This window comes from Macaca thibetana, chromosome 8, assembly GCF_024542745.1.
Source record: "Macaca thibetana thibetana isolate TM-01 chromosome 8, ASM2454274v1, whole genome shotgun sequence".
Classification (NCBI taxonomy): domain Eukaryota; kingdom Metazoa; phylum Chordata; class Mammalia; order Primates; family Cercopithecidae; genus Macaca; species Macaca thibetana.
The window spans coordinates 108,813,946-108,834,756 of record NC_065585.1 but is presented as its reverse complement, the minus strand read 5'-3'; positions in this window follow the sequence as shown (position 1 = coordinate 108,834,756).

Below are 20,811 nucleotides of genomic sequence, written 5' to 3'. Positions count from 1 at the left end.
AGTTTTAGACAGAGCATAACTTAATTTTTGCAGTACAGTTGTTAAAACTCCCCCGCCATCCTCTTTCACAATGTTTAGCATAATGTGATGTTCACAGAGTCAGAGGCTGCTTGCATTAAGTTTGTGCAATGCATAGAAGATGCTTCCTAAAACCAGCTTGGGCATCAACCTGTGTGTGCTGGAAAGATAGATAGTTTTTCTCTATCTGAGCATAATTTGTGAACTGAACAAAGTGAAGCTCAGGGCTCTCATCTTTTCAAAGCAAGTGTATTAAATTTAGGCCAGAGCAGAGGAAAGAAGTTTTTCCAGACATCTCTATGGGTGCCATTTCTGGGCCTCTGCTTTACTTGTGGAAATATTCACTCTGAATTATCTAACTGCACCATTTTTGAAATGTGCATATGGAATTTGGTCTGACAACTGATTCCTCTTTCATGCATATTTCCTAGACCTTTGGACTCAGTGACAACCTGCTTTAACTACACTTCAGAATTAGGAAAGAGAATATCTTATATGTTATAATCTATGTAAAGACAGGCACATCAGGTAGACTTTATAAAGGTTATGATAAGATGCTGATAGAGTCCCACAGACAGAATGTTCACAAGAAAACTTTTATCAATTTTAAAACAAACACAACTTTCTCAGTTTGCAAAAAGGCAACTTCATCTTGTTTCTTCAGTAGCAATCAGAATTTCTTAGAGAAGTACCTTAATTCTTACATGTAAATGCTTGGATTCATCTTGGCTCCTTGGAGCTTCCAAGATCCTTACATATAGAATAACTTGTTTATGCATCTGACTCCTTCATCAGGCTGTAAACCTCCTCTAGGCTAGAAGCTGCTAACAGTTTCATTTTCCTACTGTCTGGACCTTGCATGGTGACTGATACATAGTAGGCACTCAAAAATATTCTTCAGTTCACTCTTCCTCTTAAACCCAAGTCCAAAAGGAAAGGTCGGGGGTGAGGGAAAGCTGACATCCAATAATAATTTTGCACAAATCTTATTCAACCAGGTGAATGAAGCTGTGATCACTTATATCTGCAATTTCTTCAAGTCAATAGTTGCCTCCCAGGGCACCTCTGGACTAATTAGATTAACTGTTACTGTCAGGCCTATCTAATTGCTTGCACTGAAGAAAGCAAATTGCAGACAGTAGATATCAGTGTAAAATCAAACAGAAAACAGGTGTTTGCTAATTAAAACTGAGATTTTAATGAATGACCCATGCAGTTTTGGTGAATAAATACCACTCTTGGCATCTGTTGTATAATTAGTTTCTCTCTCTCTCTCCTTTGTCTCTGTCTCTGTCTCTCTCTCATTCACACTCTCTCTCTCCCTCTCCCCTTTTCTACCCTCTCGGATCCACTCTGTCAATATCATATTTGTAAATAACTGTGAAATGACAAATTTGAAAATTGTAGCCTAGTAATCTTTACTTTTTTCAAAGGGACAAAAACAGATGTTTCTGTCCAGGTAACTGTAGACAAATTAATTTAAGAAACTGAAAAGAAGTACCACCAATTTATATTCATATGTATGCATTTATCTAATAGGGTATACATTAAAGACAAGAATATATTGATAAAAGAGGTGACAAGACTAAAAGTATGGGGAAACATCACATTAAAACATTTTAATGCACAAATTGGTCATGGTACCCTGGGGGAAGCTTATTATGAGTTCTGGTTCATCTACCATTTGAGACTTTATTTTGAGTTAATTGGGCTTCCTGCAGAGATGACCTCAGCTGATGGATGCTGGGTTTTGCTTTTTGATCCAGTTGAAAATGAAAGAGGAAAAGCTAATTTAAAAATATAATAATAAGTCTATGGAATGTGCCTGGTCAGCAAGTTTGACTGTATAGAAATGCTTCATTTTTAGGAAAGCTAAAATAAGGGAACCAACTTAGAATGACTTAATAGACATGAAAGAAAGGACAGGAAAAAATGCCAGGGTATTTTGTTGACATCATTGTGGAAACATTTTCACACCATTTATCTTTGTGTGTGTGAGTGCTCTAGTAAGTGAATTTCTAGTTGTAGCTATTTTATACAATTAAACCTGGCTGCCATATCTTGGTTACAGGAGCCCTGAGGACTTTGCAAAGCTATTGAGTGGTGTGTCAACTAATAAACAATCGAATATGTTGAAATCTCAGAAAATCAAGTGACTTCTGGACAAGAATCCTTACTTGTTCTAAGGTGCTGGATCAAAGGCCATAGGGCAAGCGTGTGATAAGCATGTCCTACAGATTGGAGACTTCTGAGCATGCCACCATTTTATTTCAAGAATAGAACCCATTTAAGCATAGCCATGAAGCAGAATATGCACCAAGGCCCTTCATCAAATGTTTTGGATAATATCTGAGAAACTTGATTCATACTTCAATTCCTTTCTAGTGAGTATATATACTTAGAAAACTCAATAGGAGTGATGGGGACAGGAGGCAGAGAAATTCTAGGAGGAAAAGAACAGTTCCCCAGTGAAAACCCCACCCCCAAGCCAAAAAGCCTGAAACCATGGCCCAAAGTGAGAACTTATATCTCTGTGTTCCAGCTCAAATGTTGCCTTTTCCTAAACCAGCCACGGCCCTGCCCTGCACGATCCTGTGCCTATAAAAACCCCAGATTCACCTGGTAGATGGGACCACAGCTGGATGTCAAAGCGAAGCAGCTTGACTTCAGAGGGACAGCCTGACAATGTAACTTCAGAGAAGAATCCGGCTGGACTTCAGGAGAAGATTACCTACCCCCCGACACCTTCATCCCCTTTTCAGTTCCCCTTCCCGCTGAGAACCACTTTCATTGGCAATAAAATCCCTCACATTTATCATCCTTGAATTCATTTGTGCAATCATTTTTCCTGGATGTGGGACAAGAGCTCGGGAGCCATGAGTGTGGATACCAAAGGCTGTCACACTGGCACTTTGCCCTTGCTGGTGGAGGGCAGCTGCCCCATGCAACAAGGCAAAGGGCCCACTGAACTGTTAACATTTAAGCCATCCACGGACGGCAGAGCTAAAAGAGCACTGCGACCTGCCCTCTGGGGCTTCGCGGGTTGCAGGCACCCCTACATGAATGCTGCTGGGAGTCCTGCACAGAGTGTGCTGAAGCGACTGGCCAGTTCCAATGCTCCTGCATTCCAATTCCTGCCTCATTTGCTCATGCACTCTCTCCCGCCAGGAGCTGAGAGCAGCAGGCTGAGCAAACGAGGCACCCCTGTTGTGAGTCCCACGAGGGGTGAGGGAAATATCCTCCTTCAGAAGTGATTCTCCCTTCTGAAATAAAAAAAGACATACAGCATATAACACACAGTCACAAATACACACACTTTTTTTTTTAAATTATACTTTAAGTTCTAGGGTACATGTGCACAACGTGCAGGTTTGTTACATATGCATACATGTGCCATCTTGATGTGCTGCATCCATTAACTCGTCATTTACATTAGGTATATCTCCTAATGCTATCCCTCCCCACTGCCCCCACCCCGTGACAGGCCCCGGCACACACACTTTTTAGAAGTGTTATTTTGTGTGTAGGGGGGTGGATGGGTGTGTGTGTGTGTGTGTGTGTGGATGTGTGTGTAGCAAGTCTTTACGTGTATGTCCAAAATATCAACTGGCATAAATGACTGTGGGTAAAACTAGACTTGTGATGGCATTTCAGGACAGGATCTCACCTTTCTCTAAGTGCCGCATTGTACTATTTTTGACACTTCCAAAATGAGTGCTTCATGTGGCCCCCAAGCTCCCGAGTCAGCATCAGCCAGTTTGTGTCACCTACACTTTCTGTCTTTCCTGTCCTGACTGCCACTGGGTTTTCCCTGCTGTTTGTGAGGCTCCTGGCAGGAGGTCTACAGTGGCAAAGACACTGAGTATTCACTGAGAAAGGCCACTCTCTGGGCTGGTGCCTCCCACACCCCTCCTCCCTCAGACCTCAGTTTTCAGGATGCCAGAAGGAAGCCCAGCTTGAAACAGAATTTGGGATAATGGTCTTCTATATTTCGGTGACATGTGTTGTCACATAAACCCTGAAGCAAGTTGTTTGGCTTATGCTTGGACTCTTCCAAAATCTTTAATGAAAAGAATTCAGGCAGCTTGTGGTCCTCGAACCTCTGATTCTGGTAGCTACGACCAAGTCCCTAAGATGGGTGAAGGCCCTCACTCCAAAGTGCCTTCTCTTCTCCTGCTTTTTCTGAGAGACTTCCGCAGTCAACTGCCTTTCACCCTTATGGACTTGTATTTTAATTTTTAAATCACATATCAATTACAGACAAAAGATCACTTATGTTGATATTTACATGGGACTCTATCACCAATATTAGAGACTATTACCAATCCCTCTGAAGCCTCACATTTCAGAAATAACAATTTCTCCAAATTTTGTGTGTATCATGCCCTTGCTTTCATCTTAAAAGTTCAAATATGCATGTGTATATCCCTAAAAAAGTACCCTTATGAGTTATGTATGTTTTAAGCTGCACATCAGTGAAGGTTATGATCAATGCTCTTCTGTGACTTCCTTATTTTACTCCTCACTTTATTAAATGCATCGCTCAATTTCAATGTGTTCAATTACATTAATTGTTATCAAATGATAAATTTGCCTTGCATATCTGGGAAAAATAACTTGTTAATTATGCATTACTCTTCTTATATATTGCAGAATTTGATTTGCCAGCATTTAAGATGTATTTACCTAGATTCATAAGTGAGTTTGGCCTTCAGTTTCCATATGCTGTACTATGTGTTTTCTTGTTTTGGAATCAGGAACTGCCACGTGTCTCTGTTATTCTCCTGCTCTGAATGAGAATATTTAATGTGATGTCTTTGATCTCTTTAACTGCTGTATTTTGGAGGTGATGGAAGGGGCTGGACATAACTTATCTCTTTCAGGTAATAGTTCTCCATGATGCGAGAATCTATGTTTTCCTATGGAAAGCTGTGAAAATCAACTGAATTCTAGATTTTCAGGTATAAGCTGAAAATAGTTTGAACCTTGGGTTGTCTCCATGAGACATGGTATGAGTGTCTTTCATGTGTGGAGAGAGGAGTGAAAGGCACATGTAGTGACCAGAAGTGTTAACCTGCAAAACCTGCAGACCAATCATTAAACTCATTTCCTGTTCTTTCCAGCTTTTAGCTAGGCTGCATTTTCTGACCTCCCTAACAAGTAAATAGGACCATATAGCAAACTTCTAGCAATAAAAGTTGAGAAGAAGGTTATGAACATAATTTCTAAACCTGTATCTCCAAACCCATTTATGGATAGTACGCTATGCTATTTTCTTTTTGACGTGACGCCAACCAACAAGCACGATCACATTTCAGTCATGGTTATGTTATCAAAACACCAGGAGTACAGTGTAGGTTCTGTTGCCTGCTGCACAGAAGGCCAATCACTGACACAATAAGTATTGTCATGGCTTTTTTGGGTGTTGCAGCCCAGGAGGTGGGAGATCATTCTCAAGTCCATCTTCTCAACTGGCTAAAATTAGGGGTTTATATCACAGGAAAGATATGTAACTATATGTGGGAAAATAGGAATTAGAGAGGGGAATGGAAGAGGAATTGGTAAACAGGAATTAGGGAAAGGAAAGGAAGAGGAGTTGGAAAACAGGAATCATGATATATGAGGGGTCTGACAGATCATTGCCTGGATGCAGTGATTTGGTGAGTTTCAGTTCCTTGATACTATGTGGGATGCCTGAGGGTTGGTTCCCTGAGGAAGAAACTCAGAAAAGACAAATGTAAGTTTCATGCTTTAAGATGAGGAGAGTCAGTATCTGTGTATATCCAAAAAATAGTAATTATCGGTTCTATGGGCCCCTTGGGCCCGATTCAGTTCAAAGATGATAGAATGTATATACTTAAGTCAGTATTCCCTGGGTAGGTGATCTGCAAATCAGAAACACTTGTTTAACACATCACGTTAAAAATTTCTACTAATCCTTCTATTAATCCACCGAGATGATAAAGTATATCTATAAGAATAGCTCTATTACTCAACTAATATACTCCAATTTCTTTCTATTCGCCTTCTACAACTTCAGAAGTCTAGAAGGCAAGCTAGATTTTATGACTTTCACCTACATTTCTCTTAATATCTCTTTTGTATATCCTTTCTCTTTTGCTATGCTGAATTCCAGATAATTTCTTCCCATCTATCTCTCACTTCACGGAATATCTCTTTACACATTTCTAATCTGCTAAGGGATAGCAAAATACAGTTAGATACAAGGAATAAATGTTACTACTCAATAGTACAGCAGGGAAATTATAGCTAACAATAATTTGTTGTACATTCCAAAATAGCTAGAAGAATTGTAATATTCCCAATACAAAGAAAAAATAAATGTTTGTGGTGATAAATATTCCAAGTATCCTGATCTGATAATTACACATTGTATGCATCTATCAAAACATCAGCAATAGCTCCAAAATATGCTCAATTATTGTATAACTACAAAAAAGTTTAAACAATTATAATGTATTATTTATTTCTAAATGTTTTATTAGATTTAAAATTTTCTTGATGTTTAATTTTTTCATACATTACCTTATACCCTTTAACTTCCTAAAATATGTTAGGTCTTCATATTTTACAGTAAAATTCTGAAAATCCTTTGAGCATCTGGTTTTATAATATTTTCTTCCACTGATTGTCCCTTAGCAGTGGCCTGTTTATGTATAAGTGTTGTGATGATGTTACTGAGAAATGGGCTGGCTACCTGATGCACATAGAAGCCAATATTATGGCAGTGGCTTTCTAGAAAAGAAAAGGCTTTATTGTGAGTCTACTGACAAGGAGACAGGAGGCAACACTCAAATCTGTCTCCCTGAGCTGAGGATGGTGGGTGAGGTTTTATAGGCAGAAAGTAGCAATGAGAGAGGCAGGAAAATGCAAGGAGGTGTGATCTGATTGGATCATGCAAAGAGGTAGTGATGGGTCCTTGGCTATTAAATCTGCAAACAAACAAACAAACAAACAAAAACAACAACAAAAAAAAAACAGGGTTCCCCATTGCTTCTTAATGTGTTCTCCATTCCCCAATCCAGACACTTAGGTTCCCTATGTGACTGACTTTTTGTTCTTGCCAATTCTGGGGTCATGAATTGGGCAAGCTTGGTTCATCTGCATATCCTCAGGCTGCTTGACTTGCAACCTGGGGATTCATGGCAACTGAAAAACAACTCACCATTTTATTACATTTTATGACCGACAAAGCTGAAACAGATTGAACTGGTTCTGCAATTACAATTATCATCATTTTTTCATGCTCCTTTTCCCCCTGTATCTTTGCTGCCTGAGTTTCTGCATCTAGAGTGTCTTCTTTGAAAAAAGAATTTGAATTTGCTTCTGTCTGGTCCCTGAGGACACCATCAATCCAAGGCCACTTTGGGACTAAGCATTCAATTTAAGATTATTTTATTTTGGCGTTGTGGGAGTAACTGAATTATATGAATTTTATCACCAAAAGCAGGTGCAGGTGGGTTTGTGGTTAGAATTCCTATGAGATACATTTTTTTTTTCTTCCCTTCACCACCTTCCCCAAAAATCAAGATTGAGAGTTAATCCTCTTTCTGTCTCCCTCTGCTGGAAGGGTTTTTGTTGTTTCCCCTTATGAAACTGTTGAAGTGTTTCTTTGTTTTGCTTGGTAGGATGGAATGCAGAAAGTCTTAGCTTTACATAGGGGTATGTAACCCAGTTTTCCTCCTTGTTCATGCCCTGGTTTTATATCCTGCTCCTCATGCAGTCCATTAAGATCACACCCCAGCTGTCTCGATTAGCAAATGCTTCAGAGTGAATATTGGCTTCATAGTGCATTTGGCTTTCTATATTTCCACTTTTTTTCAGAATTTCTGTCCTTGGATGCTTTTCTTTACTTAAGTAACTGTTCGTTCATGTATTATAAAATATGCTATTCATATTTATCCAGTCTTTTATATGTTTGCTCCCAAGAAGTTTCTTGTAGACATCTAATTCCTTATTTATTAATAGAATACTTTTTTAGGGCAGTTTGAGGTTCACAGCAAAAGTGAACAGAAGGTACAGAGATTTCCAACTTGACCCTGGCACTCACACATGTACAAAATTCCTCATGTTTAACATCCCCCACCAGAGTGGTATATCTGCTACAATTGATCAACCTACATTGACACATGATTATCACACAAAGTCCATAGTTTACTTAGGGTTCCCTTTTGGTGTTATAAATTCTGAGTTTCAACAAATGTATAAAGAAATGTATCCACCACTATAATATCATACAGGGTAGCTTCACGGTCCTAAAACTCCTCTGTACTCCTCCTATTCATCTCACCCTACCCTGCAGCCTTTGGCAACCATTGGTAGTATTTTTACTGTCTCCATGGTTTTGCATTTTTTCAAAATGTCTCATAGTTTGAATCATACAGTATGTAGCCTATCCTGATTGGCTTCTTTCACTTAATAATATGCATTTAAGTTTCCTCCACGTCTTTTTATGACTTAATAGCTCATTTTTTCTAGTGCTGAATAATATACCATTAACTTACATTTTATTTATCCATTTACCCATTGAAGGAGATCTTGCTTGCTTTCAAGTTTTTGCAATTATGAATAAAGTTGCTATCAACATCCATGGATAGATTTTTGTGTGGGTATAAGTTTTGAACTGATTTGGGTAAAGACCAATGAGCAAGATTGCTGGATATTATGGTAAAAGGATGCTTAGTTTTGTAAGAAACTGATAAACTGTCTTCAAACTGGCCATATCATTTTGCATTCCAACCTACAATAAATGAAGATTCCTGTTCTATGCATCCTTGCCAGCATTCAGTGTTGTTAGTGTTCTAAACATTGGCCTATCTAATAAATACATACTGTAATGCATTATATTTTCAGAAATGGAATTCTCTCTCCTAGTTGTCATAAATAATAATAAACAGATATTTATGGTGGAGAGGAGTGAGGTTGCCTTAGTAGTAGTGTTTCAGTTTCAACTAAGTCACCCAAGCTATATTGCTACCCTTACACAAACTCAGATTTGTAGCCTTATCCTTGGAGACTATGAAGTGGATTAGTAAAATGATGACTTTACCTGGTGTTCCTGTGAGTAAACAGTGGAGTGCCCTGAAAGCGGAAAGCATTCAAGAAATGTTGAAGGATGACTGTGATGATGATTGCATCATTGGGCTGAATAAGGTGATGATGAAGTCCTTGTTGACAAATGAAACAAATGATGAAAATGCAAATGTCTGTGGATATGGAGATGGTTCAAGATTACTTGTACAGGAGGATATATGGAAAAAATCCACAGGGAGCAGTACCACTTAGCATCATCTTATTCAAGAAATTTTAAACCTAATGGGAGAGATAAAATACTTAAAAATGCACTTTAAATGTTATTCACTATCTACTTTGCTCCAAAATGTATTTTAGTTGAGATGCTTTTCTATTACCTATATACATGTGGCCTTGCTAAATGGGTTCACATATTAGCCTTGGGGCTAGAAGGCCAATCCAAAAAGCAAACTTCTCAATTTTTCTTTACTCACAGGGGACATTTGCTGCTATTAGCTAATCAGCCCCAAACACAATCTGTTTGCTTCACAAAAGTGGCAGCCTCTCCCTGTTCTGACAATGTCCACTTTCAGAAAGGCTCTTCTTACATTCCCAACCTTACTTAGCGAGTGACTATCGTAAAAGATTCAGCCTCATTAAGCCGACAGAAAATACTCTGGTTAGTCTAAGGAAACAGCCCCTTTAGAAGATGCTCCCACATGGGAATCTTGCTGAGCCCCTGCCCATCAGAGCCACATTCTTGCTTTCTTTTGTTCATAGAATATGCAGAGGACATACCCACATGTAATGAGCGGATCTAATCTTAAAAAGTGGGCTCACAAGCTTGCATACTAACAGTAAGATTTTTATCCAGGTGGAGAGCTTATAGGTAGTCTTTCCTTTTCCAAGGTAGTTTTGAAAATTAGCAAATTAAATCGCAACGTTCACACTGTACAGAACTACCTAGTTTGAGGCATTGTTCTTTTCCCCCTTATGCTTAAGAATATTTTAATAGCTAGAAAGGGATAAAACCTGCTCTTTCCTGACTACTGGCCGCATGCCAGCTCTTCCATCTAAAGTGATCAAAGACTGTAAACACCATGTGACAAAGCAAGAGATCTTTTTAAATAGTAGGGCTTTACTGCAGTTTTATGAAGCAGTAAACTCTGCAGGCATCACAGGTGAGATTTGGGGAGTACTTGGGTCATTTTTATCTTTCAGGCTCTAAGTTAAGGATCAAAAGGAAGTAACTTCTTAAAAATTTCAATCTCCTTTCCTTGAGCACACCAGTATCGTGAGGGGATTTAGCTCACCTAATGGTGAGACTTTCACTATGAACGCTTTATACTCATCATCCAGGTGAGAAAAGTCTCCGTTATTACAAAATCTGGCCATTCGGAGGTTAAATAATATGTACATTATTGCCAAAGACATAGTTTATATGAGCTGCAGGGAGGATATTGTGTAACCAATGTTCTCTAATAAGGGGAGATAGATGCAAACCATGAAAATAATTCATATCACATATGCACTTTTCTTACTGTGTTTATGAAACCCAAAAGGTTTTAACTGACTATGATTGCTCTACAGTCAATTAGCTCAATTTCATACTAAACATGTCATTTGCTTTTAAATATTTTTAAATGCTCCAATTCAAGCTTATAAATGTTCTCAAAACTACTCAGAAAATTTTCCTAGGATGATAAAAGATTAGCTAATTTGTAGTAAGAATAGGTATAAAAATTATAATACAGTAAATAACTGAGGGGTCTCTCCAACTCATAATTTGATGCTTCTCCCTATTCCTTTTAGTTAATAAATTTGATACCCTGATTCCCAATTTTCCTTAGATCTTATTGCCTATTATTTGTACCAATAGACACATGAAACATATTATCTTAGTCAGTTTGGATTGCAATAACAAGTATACCATAGACTGGGTGGCTTGTAAAACAAACATTTTTTTTTCTGACAGCATGTAGATCAGGAAATCCAGGACCAAGATGCAAGCAAATCTGGTGTCTGGTTATGACCCTCTTCTTGATTTGTGGGTGACCATCTTCTTCTTGTATCCCCACACGGTGGAGAACAAGTAGAGAATAAGCAAGTTATCTTATGTCTCTTCATTCAAAGGCACGAATCTCATTTATTCATAAGGGTTTTACCTTCATAGCCTAATTACCTACCAAAGACCCCACCTCCAAACACCATCACATTGGAAATTAGCCTTCAACATATGTATTTTTGCGTGTGGAACACAAACATTCAGTTTGTAGCACATACTATGTCCCATTAATGTATTTTCAATGCATTCTTACTAAAAGAGCTAAAGTGAATACATGCTTTTAATTATGTTCTCCAAAGCTCAGAAGAGCTGTGGGGAATAAAATGTGGTTTTAAATTTCATGTCTTCATTTCCTGCGATTCCTAATCAGTTCCGGAGGAGCAAGTTTTTGGGATTGTATGTGCTTTCCACATTCATATTCTTCCTTTCTCATCTGCAACCTACATGTAGTTACTGTTTTGATCATTTCCTTCTTGTTAATATCTCTACTAGCCCTGCTCAATAAGCCTTTATTTCTTACATTTGTCACAATTTAACATTTTTAAACTATTCCTAATTATTTCCTCTACTGTCTTCCTTAGATACTACTCAATTTCCTCTGTCCCCTCAAAATAAGACACTTCCTCCCTTTCTATACAGAAACCAGAAAATAAGGCAGCCTGTTCATCAGATTTCTCAATATCTTCTGTCTTCTCCAAATTCTTGTTTCATCCACTTTGTTTAACAAAAGCACATAGTCTCATTTCAGATCCCATATTACTTCAAACTGCTTTACTTTCAGAACTTTTTATCTTTGTCTATCTAGAACAAAAATCAATAGCCCATTTTCTCTTATTCAACTGCCTGATGGAGAGAATAAAATATGTTTATTGATATAACTTCAATTAAATACTGTGTAAGTCGCGCATCAGGACTACTAATGCTAATCATCAATTTAGATGTTTTATATTTCTCAACTTAATGCACCTACTGTCCAAGGTGACTATTTAGTGCTTCTTCCCTTTTTCAAAACCTTCCCCCAACCCCTTACTCTTAGCAATTGACTTCAACTTGGTCTCCCTCAATTTTCTTCTCCTCCAGTACTATTTGAGTCTTGAACTCATTCTTTTCTACTTTTCTTCCTAAACTTGAGAAAGAATTTCCACACTCTTTCTCAAGCCAAATGTTTAATTGGTGGGCTTATCAATTATTCTTTTTATTAAATCTTCACTTGTAAAATTTTAAACCTGATGACCCTTTATTATTTATAAACATACACAAGAGCTTTTTTTTAAATTTAAATAAATAACATTCTTGAGTCTCTGTTTCCATTAAGCTAACTTTTCATTTTATATTTCCTTCACTTATAAACTCCCAAACTACCTCAGAAAAATGCTGCATCATTCTCGCACCATCAAGTTTACATGGCTATATACCAATCTACCTTCCCTTTTCTCCTGTATGAAAAGAAAGGGGTCCATGTCCCTATCTCGTGTGATTCTACACATTCTTTGGCTCCCATACTCTCCTACATAAGACAAACAATACAAAAAAAAAAAAATTAAAAACTATTTCTTCTGCATTAAGTTTTCCTCTCTACTGTATTATTCTCCAAAGCATAACATTATAAAAATATAGTCTGGATTAATAAAACAATATCCTCCCTTTCCTCACATACCTGTCCAGCTACCATTCAATGTCTTTACTCCTTTACCCAGTGAAATGAGGAAGAATTGTCTAATTTTGTGTCATGATTTGCTTACCACTGACCATTTCCTCAACCTACTATAATCAGGCTTCTGTCCTTACCACCTTCATGAGTACACCCAGGCTTCCAGAACAAAATACTACAGATGAGGTGGCTTAAATAGTAGACATCTATCTATTTTCTCACAGTTATGGAGGCTGGAAGTTCAAGGTGCTGGCTAGCACATTTGGTTTCTGGTAAGGACTCTCTTCCTAGATTGCAGATAGCCACCTTCTTGCTATGTCTTCACATGGCCTTTTCTGTCTGTGTGTAGAAAGAGAGAGAGAAAGAGAAACAGAGAGAGAGAAACAGAGAGACAGAGAGAGAGAGAGAGCTCTTCCTTTTCTTATAAGGACACCAGTTCTATCAGATAAGGCCTGGTATGGTTTGTCTGTGTCACCAACGAAATCTCACCTTGAATTTTAATAATCCCCATGTATCAAGGGCAGGCCAGGTGGAGATAATTGAATCATGGAGGTGGTTTCCTCCATACTGTTCTCCCAATAGTGAGTAAATCTCATGAGATCTCATGGTTTTATAAACAGGAGTTCCCCTGCACAGGCTCTCTTGCCTGATGCCATGTAAGATGTGATTTTGCTCCTCCTTTGCCTTCTACCATGCTTGTGAGGCCTCCCCAGCCAATTAGGACTGTGAGTCCATTAAACCTCTTTCCTTTCTAAATTAGGAAGAGAAAAAGGAAAGAAAATCCCTTTCACAACGCCAACAGTCACGGTTGGCATTGAAGTTCAATCTGTGAATTTGGAGTGTCACGGTGCACAATTCTGTCCAAAACTCTACGTCACTGAAACAGCTCTTCTAATCACCTTCCATTTTTATATCCTAGTGATTTTTTTTTCTTGTCTTTGTCTTATTCCACCTGTTTATGTCACTTAACATAGTTGACCACTCTGTCCATCCTGAAGCACTTTATTATCTTGTATTTTATTTATGTTTCACTGGTCATGTAAGATTTGGGACTGAACTGAGAGAATGGAAGCTCCTCCATGAAGATGGTTGTAAGTGGTGGCCTCCCTTATTCAGTTATTTTCAGTATCTTGAGAAATGGTTTAATAAATATGCTTACCTAAGTGGATCTAAGCAACATATAAAAATTACATATTAAAATACTGACAATGATTTACAGTAAGATAAGGACTATTTTATACCATACAGAGTTTGCTTATTTTATGGCAAAGAGCTTCAAAATTTCTTTTACTAAACTTTAAATGTAAAAGAAAAAATACTAAAAATTGGGGTGTCATGCCACCCAGCAGATATTAACAGACATGCACACACACACACACACAAGCACACACACACACACTAAGCAAAAATAAAATGAATTTTTCCAAAAAATAAAATTTGTTCTATGGAGACATTATTATTTTTAAAGTAAATTGGGAGTGTTTCTTAATTAAATGACCTACTTACTGAAAAAAAGGGAAATGTTTTATGTTTAAAACTTTTATATCAGAGGTTTTAAAAATAACTTGGAAACAAAATGTTGTAATATATTTTACAAAACTTCTTAATTAAAAGTTCAGCATGCTTAGAATCATGATTTGCAATTTGAATTGGAAAATATGTGTCATGATTACTAAGTACAACCAATAATTCAGCTTTTAAATATGGTCTCATGTCCTTGTCACTTTACTTCTTCATCTATGACAGCCATTTAGACTAAAAATCATTTAACATAATCCTTATCAAAATCCTAGCTGATATTTTCATGTGAAATTACGAAACTATTGCTCAAATTCATCTGAGAATTGAAAGGACCGAGAATATATACATTATTTTTAAAAAAGCCTTGAAAAAGAACACAATTGGAAGACTCACACTTCCTTATCTCAAAATGTACCACAAAGATCCAGCAATCCAGACAGCATAAGGATGGCCATACAGATCAATAGAACAGAACTGGGAGTCCGGAAATTAGCTCTTCCAATTATATTCAACTGATTTTCAACAAAGGTGCCAAGATTATTGAATGGGGAAAAGAAAGATGTTTTGAACAAATAGTTCTGGGACAGCTGGATATCCACATGCAAAGATTAAACTTGAATCGCTGCCACTGAACATACACAGACATTAACTTAGAATCATAGACCTAAATATAAGAGGAAAACTATAAAAATCTTAGAGGAAACATGTGGGTAAAACTCTGTGACTTTGGGTTAGGTAATTGTTTCTTAAATACAAAACCAAAAGCACTAGTGGATACGTAAAAATATTAGTTTCATTAAAATGGAAAACTTTTGAACTACAAATAAGACTATCAGGGAAGTACAAGGACAAACCCCAGAATGGGAGAAAATGTTTGCAAAAATATATCCAATAGGCTTGGCGCAGTGGCTCATGCCTGTAATCCCAGCACTTTGGGAGGCTGAGAAGTGTAGATCACAAGATCAGGAGTTTGAGACCAGCCTTACCAACATGGAGAAACCTTATCCCTACTAAAAATACAAAATTAGCCAGGCGTGTTGACGCATGCCTATAATCCCAACTACTTGGGAAGCTAAGGCAGGAGAATCACTTGAACCAGGGGGGCAGAGGTTGCGGTGAGCCGAGATCATGCCATTGCACTCCAGCCTGAACAATAAGAGCAAAAGTCCATCTTGAAAAAAATATATATATACACACACATATATATTGTATATACATATATTATATATACATATATGTACTATATATATATATTCAATAAAGGATTTGTATCAAAATATACCAATAATTCTTACAACGCAATTAAAAGACAACTCAATTAAAAATGGGCAAATAATTTAAATAAATACTTCCGTAAGGAAAAATATACAAATGTCCAGTAAGTACATGAAACGATGCTCAACATTGTTAGTCATTAGGGAAATAAAAATCACAAGCACAATGAAATATTACTTTACATCCACTAAGAGACTGTAATAGAAAAGATAAGTAATAACAAATGTTGGCAAGGGGATAAAAAAATTGGGAATCTCATGCACTACTGATGTTTATGTAAAATGGTGTAGCTGTTCTGTAAAATGCTATAGCAGTTCCTTCAAAATGTTAAAAATAGAGTTACCATATGATCCAGAAATTCTCTGCTAGATACACACACACACACACACACACACACACGAGGAAAAAAACACATGTCCATACAAAAACTTACACATAAGTGTTTATAACAGCACTACTCATAATCACTAAAAAGTAGACACAGATCAAAAGTCCATAAACTGATTAATTAATAAAAGAGAGTCTGGCATCCAATAGGATGTTACTGAACAACAAAAAGGCATAAACTACTCATAAGTGCTATAACACAGTTAAACCTTAAAAACACATTAAGGCCATCAATCAAACCACATATGGTAGGATCTCATTTATAGCAAATGTCTAGAACAGGCAAATGTATAGAGACAAAACGTAGATTAGTGTTTGCCTAGAGGGTGTGGGTAAAGCAACTGGGGTTTCTTTTAAGGAAGACAGGAATATTCTAAAATTAAATTATTGTGGTGGTGGTTGCGCAACCCTGCAAATATACTAAATAAGATTGAATTTTTCACCTTAACATGATTTGTACAGTTTATGAATCACATCTCAATAAAGTTGTTTAAAAATCAATCTTGAATCAAACTTCAAAATTAGATATTTGAATACATCACATTGTTGTAATTAAGCATTTTCATATTATAAAAATATGAATATATATTTTCAGTCATATAAAAACAAAATTGAAATGACATAAATACTATAAAATTGAAAGATAAATGGCATTTATTTCATGTTTACCTCACCATTTTTAAAGATCTATTAAATTGAAAAATTATATAAGGTACACAGTATGTAAAACATTAGGAAATGTGTTCACATTTTTTTTCTGAATTAGAAAGAATTATAGAACAATATTCAAGATGATTCTCTCTTTCTGACTGTCTCATGTTCTCAATTGTTAGAAATCTCCATGCCCCTGATTAATGTCCCCATGTGAAATGCATTCCACATAACTAACATACCTGCCCTCTTAGTGGACCTTGTCCCTCTGTCTTTCACCAGAAAAGAGAGGATAATTCCTTTTGGGGGCAATTTTAGACGACTGAAAGACATGACTCAGCTTCTTCTGGGTATCTTTTTTGAATTTTATTGCCTATGGAGAAAGAGTGAATTCTGGCTTGTTCTCTCCCCCATGAGATGGGACTCAGTTAAAAATTGCAAGATTGAGGCTAGGAGTTGTGCAACATATTGAGACCTTGCCTCTTAAACAAAAATTTAAAAAATCAACTAGGCATGATGGCATGTGCCTATAGTCCTAGCTACTCAAGAGGATTGAGCCTAGAAGTTTGAGGCTGCAGTCAGTGAGCTATGGTCGCACAACTGCACTCCAACCTGGAGACAGAGCAAGATCCTCTCTTAAAAAAAACAGGAGATTAAGTTTATGAAATATAAGGAAGTATGTTGAGGTGAAATAGTAGAAAATATATTGTGACCATTCATAAAAAACATATTTTCCAATCAGTTCAATCTACTCTAAGACTGTTTTTAGCTGTTGCACCCATATTTTAATTACTCCAAACACTGGTGGGGAATAAGGGCACTACATTCCCTCAAAGTCCAGTAGCACTCAACAAATGGTTTTGGTTTAAGTACAGCAAAAGCATCATCTTTCCAACAAAAACATAGAATAGTTCATTTGGGGATAGAATTGTCACCGAAGAGTGGTAGGATAAGGTGCCCCTAATTGTTGGCAGAACTATAAAAGAGAAGATGCAGGTATTGACTAGGTGTGAGTCATGGAACCAACCACACACAAAGAGAAGAGATATATCCACCTAGGAGGACAGCCATGGGTTTGAGTTCGGAAATATGACACGCAGCAGCATCTCTGCCTCTTTCTTCAACACGTGGGAAACACTTTCTTTAGTAGATACATTTTCTGCGAGATAAAAAAATATCCTTCCTTGGCAGGTTGACTCTTTGGGCAGCAATTTTACCTAGGATTGATTAAACATGGCACAAGTTTTCCTTGCATAGCATCTACAGTGACAGACACCAAGTCAAATTTGAGATAGACGAGGAGAACCTCACAGAAACCCAAAAGTTGTGAATTTATTGGACACGTGACATAGCAGCAATTTGGGAGATACCTGCGGAAATTATCTTGTAGAGTACGAGTTGGGGCATGACTATGAGGAGCTACTAGAGAGTAGGGAAAGAACCACATGAAAAGATTAGCAGGAACAATTTTCAGGGCTTATACATGAACAGAATACAGAATAGTGTCTGTTCCCACCAACCAGATCTTAAAAACACATAACTCACGGGAATGTAGGAAGAGTATTCAGAGGGCTCTTGCTTCAGTAAGGAGGAATTATTAGCCCTAGATAACATTCCTTTTTGATTATACCTTACAAAGTTTAAAACAAGTATACATATGTAACAAACCTGCACGATATGCACATGTACCCTAGAACTTAAAGTATAATAATAATAAAAAATAAATAAATAAATAAAAAATAAAACCAAGATGTAAAAGGATCAAACTACAAATCTCAAAGAAAAAATATGCTGAATATAGTTAATGATAGATTAGACATTTGCAGAAGAAAATATTAGTGAACTTGAAGACCTAAGAATAGAAATGATCACAAGTGAAATGCAAAAGGAATTTTAGTTCTAAAGATTAAACCTAAAAGTATAAACTTTCTTTTTTATTTTTTAAAATTTATTTATTATTATTATACTTTAAGTTGTAGGGTACTTGTGCATAACGTGTAGGTTTGTTACATATGTATACTTGTGCCATGTTGGTGTGCTGCACCCATCAACTCGTCATTTACATCAGGTATAACTCCCAATGCAATCCCTCCCCCCTTCCCCCTCCCCATGATAGGCCCCGGTGTGTGATGTTCCCCTTCCTGAGTCCAAGTGATCTCGTTGTTCAGTTCCCACCTATGAGTGAGAACATGCGGTGTTTGGTTTTCTGTTCTTGTGATAGTTTGCTAAGAATGATGGTTTCCAGCTGCATCCATGTCCCTACAAAGGACACAAACTCATCCTTTTTTAAGGCTGCATAGTATTCCATGGTGTATATGTGCCACATTTTCTTAATCCAATCTGTCACTGATGGACATTTGGGTTGATTCCAAGTCTTTGCTATTGTGAAAGTGCTGCAATAAACATACGTGTGCATGTGTCTTTATAGCAGCATAATTTATAATCCTTTGGGTATATACCCAGTAATGGGATGGCTGGGTCATATGGTACATCTAGTTCTAGATCCTTGAGGAATCGCCATACTGTTTTCCATAATGGTTGAACTAGTTTACAATCCCACCAAGAGTGTAAAAGTGTTCCTATTTCTCCACATCCTCTCCAGCACCTGTTGTTTCCTGACTTTTTAATGATTGCCATTCTAACTGGTGTGAGATGGTATCTCATTGTGGTTTTGATTTGCATTTCTCTGATGGCCAGTGATGATGAGCATTTTTTCATGTGTCTGTTGGCTGTATGAATGTCTTCTTTTGAGAAATGTCTGTTCATATCCTTTGCCCACTTTTTGATGGGGTTGTTTTTTTCTTGTAAATTTGTTTGAGTTCTTTGTAGGTTCTGGATATTAGCCCTTTGTCAGATGAGTAGATTGCAAAAATTTTCTCCCATTCTGTAGGTTGCCTGTTCACTCTGATGGTAGTTTCTTTTGCTGTGCAGAAGCTCTTTACTTTAATGAGATCCCATTTGTCAATTTTGGCTTTTGCTGCCGTTGCTTTTGGTGTTTTAGACATGAAGTCTTTGCCCATACCTATGTCCTGAATGGTACTACCTAGGTTTTCCTCTAGGATTTTTATGGTATTAGGTCTAACATTTAAGTCTCTAATCCATCTTGAATTAATTTTCGTATAAGGAGTAAGGAAAGGATCCAGTTTCAGCTTTCTACTTATGGCTAGCCAATTTTCCCAGCACCATTTATTAAATAGGGAATCCTTTCCCCATTTCTTGTTTCTCTCAGGTTTGTCAAAGATCAGATGGCTGTAGATGTGTGGTATTATTTCTGAGGACTCTGTTCTGTTCCATTGGTCTATGTCTCTGTTTTGGTACCAGTACCATGCTGTTTTGGTTACTGTAGCCTTGTAGTATAGTTTGAAGTCAGGTAGCGTGATGCCTCCAGCTTTGTTCCTTTGACTTAGGATTGTCTTGGAGATGCGGGCTCTTTTTTGGTTCCATATGAACTTTAAAGCAGTTTTTTCCAATTCTGTGAAGAAACTCATTGGTAGCTTGATGGGGATGGCATTGAATCTATAAATTACCTTGGGCAGTATGGCCATTTTCACGAAATTGATTCTTCCTATCCATGAGCATGGTATGTTCTTCCATTTGTTTGTGTCCTCTTTTATTTCACTGAGCAGTGGTTTGTAGTTGTCCTTGAAGAGGTCCTTTACATCCCTTGTAAGTTGGATTCCTAGGTATTTTATTCTCTTTGAAGCAATTGTGAATGGAAGTTCATTCCTGATTTGGCTCTCTGTTTGTCTGTTACTGGTGTATAAGAATGCTTGTGATTTTTGCACATTAATTTTGTATCCTGAGACTTTGCTGAAGTTGCTTATCAGCTTAAGGAGAATTTGGGCTGAGACAATGGGGTTTTCTAAATATACAATCATGTCATCTGCAAACAGGGACAATTTGACTTCTTCTTTTCCTAACTGAATACCCTTGATTTCTTTCTCTTGCCTAATTGCCCTGGCCAGAACTTCCAACACTATGTTGAATAAGAGTGGTAAGAGAGGGCATCCTTGTCTTGTGCCAGTTTTCAAAGGGAATTTTTCCAGTTTTTGCCCATTCAGTATGATATTGGCTGTGGGTTTGTCATAAATAGCTGTTATTATTTTGAGGTACGTTCCATCAATACCGAATTTATTGAGCGTTTTTAGCATGAAGGGCTGTTGAATTTTGTCAAAAGCCTTTTCTGCATCTATTGAGAGAATCATGTGGT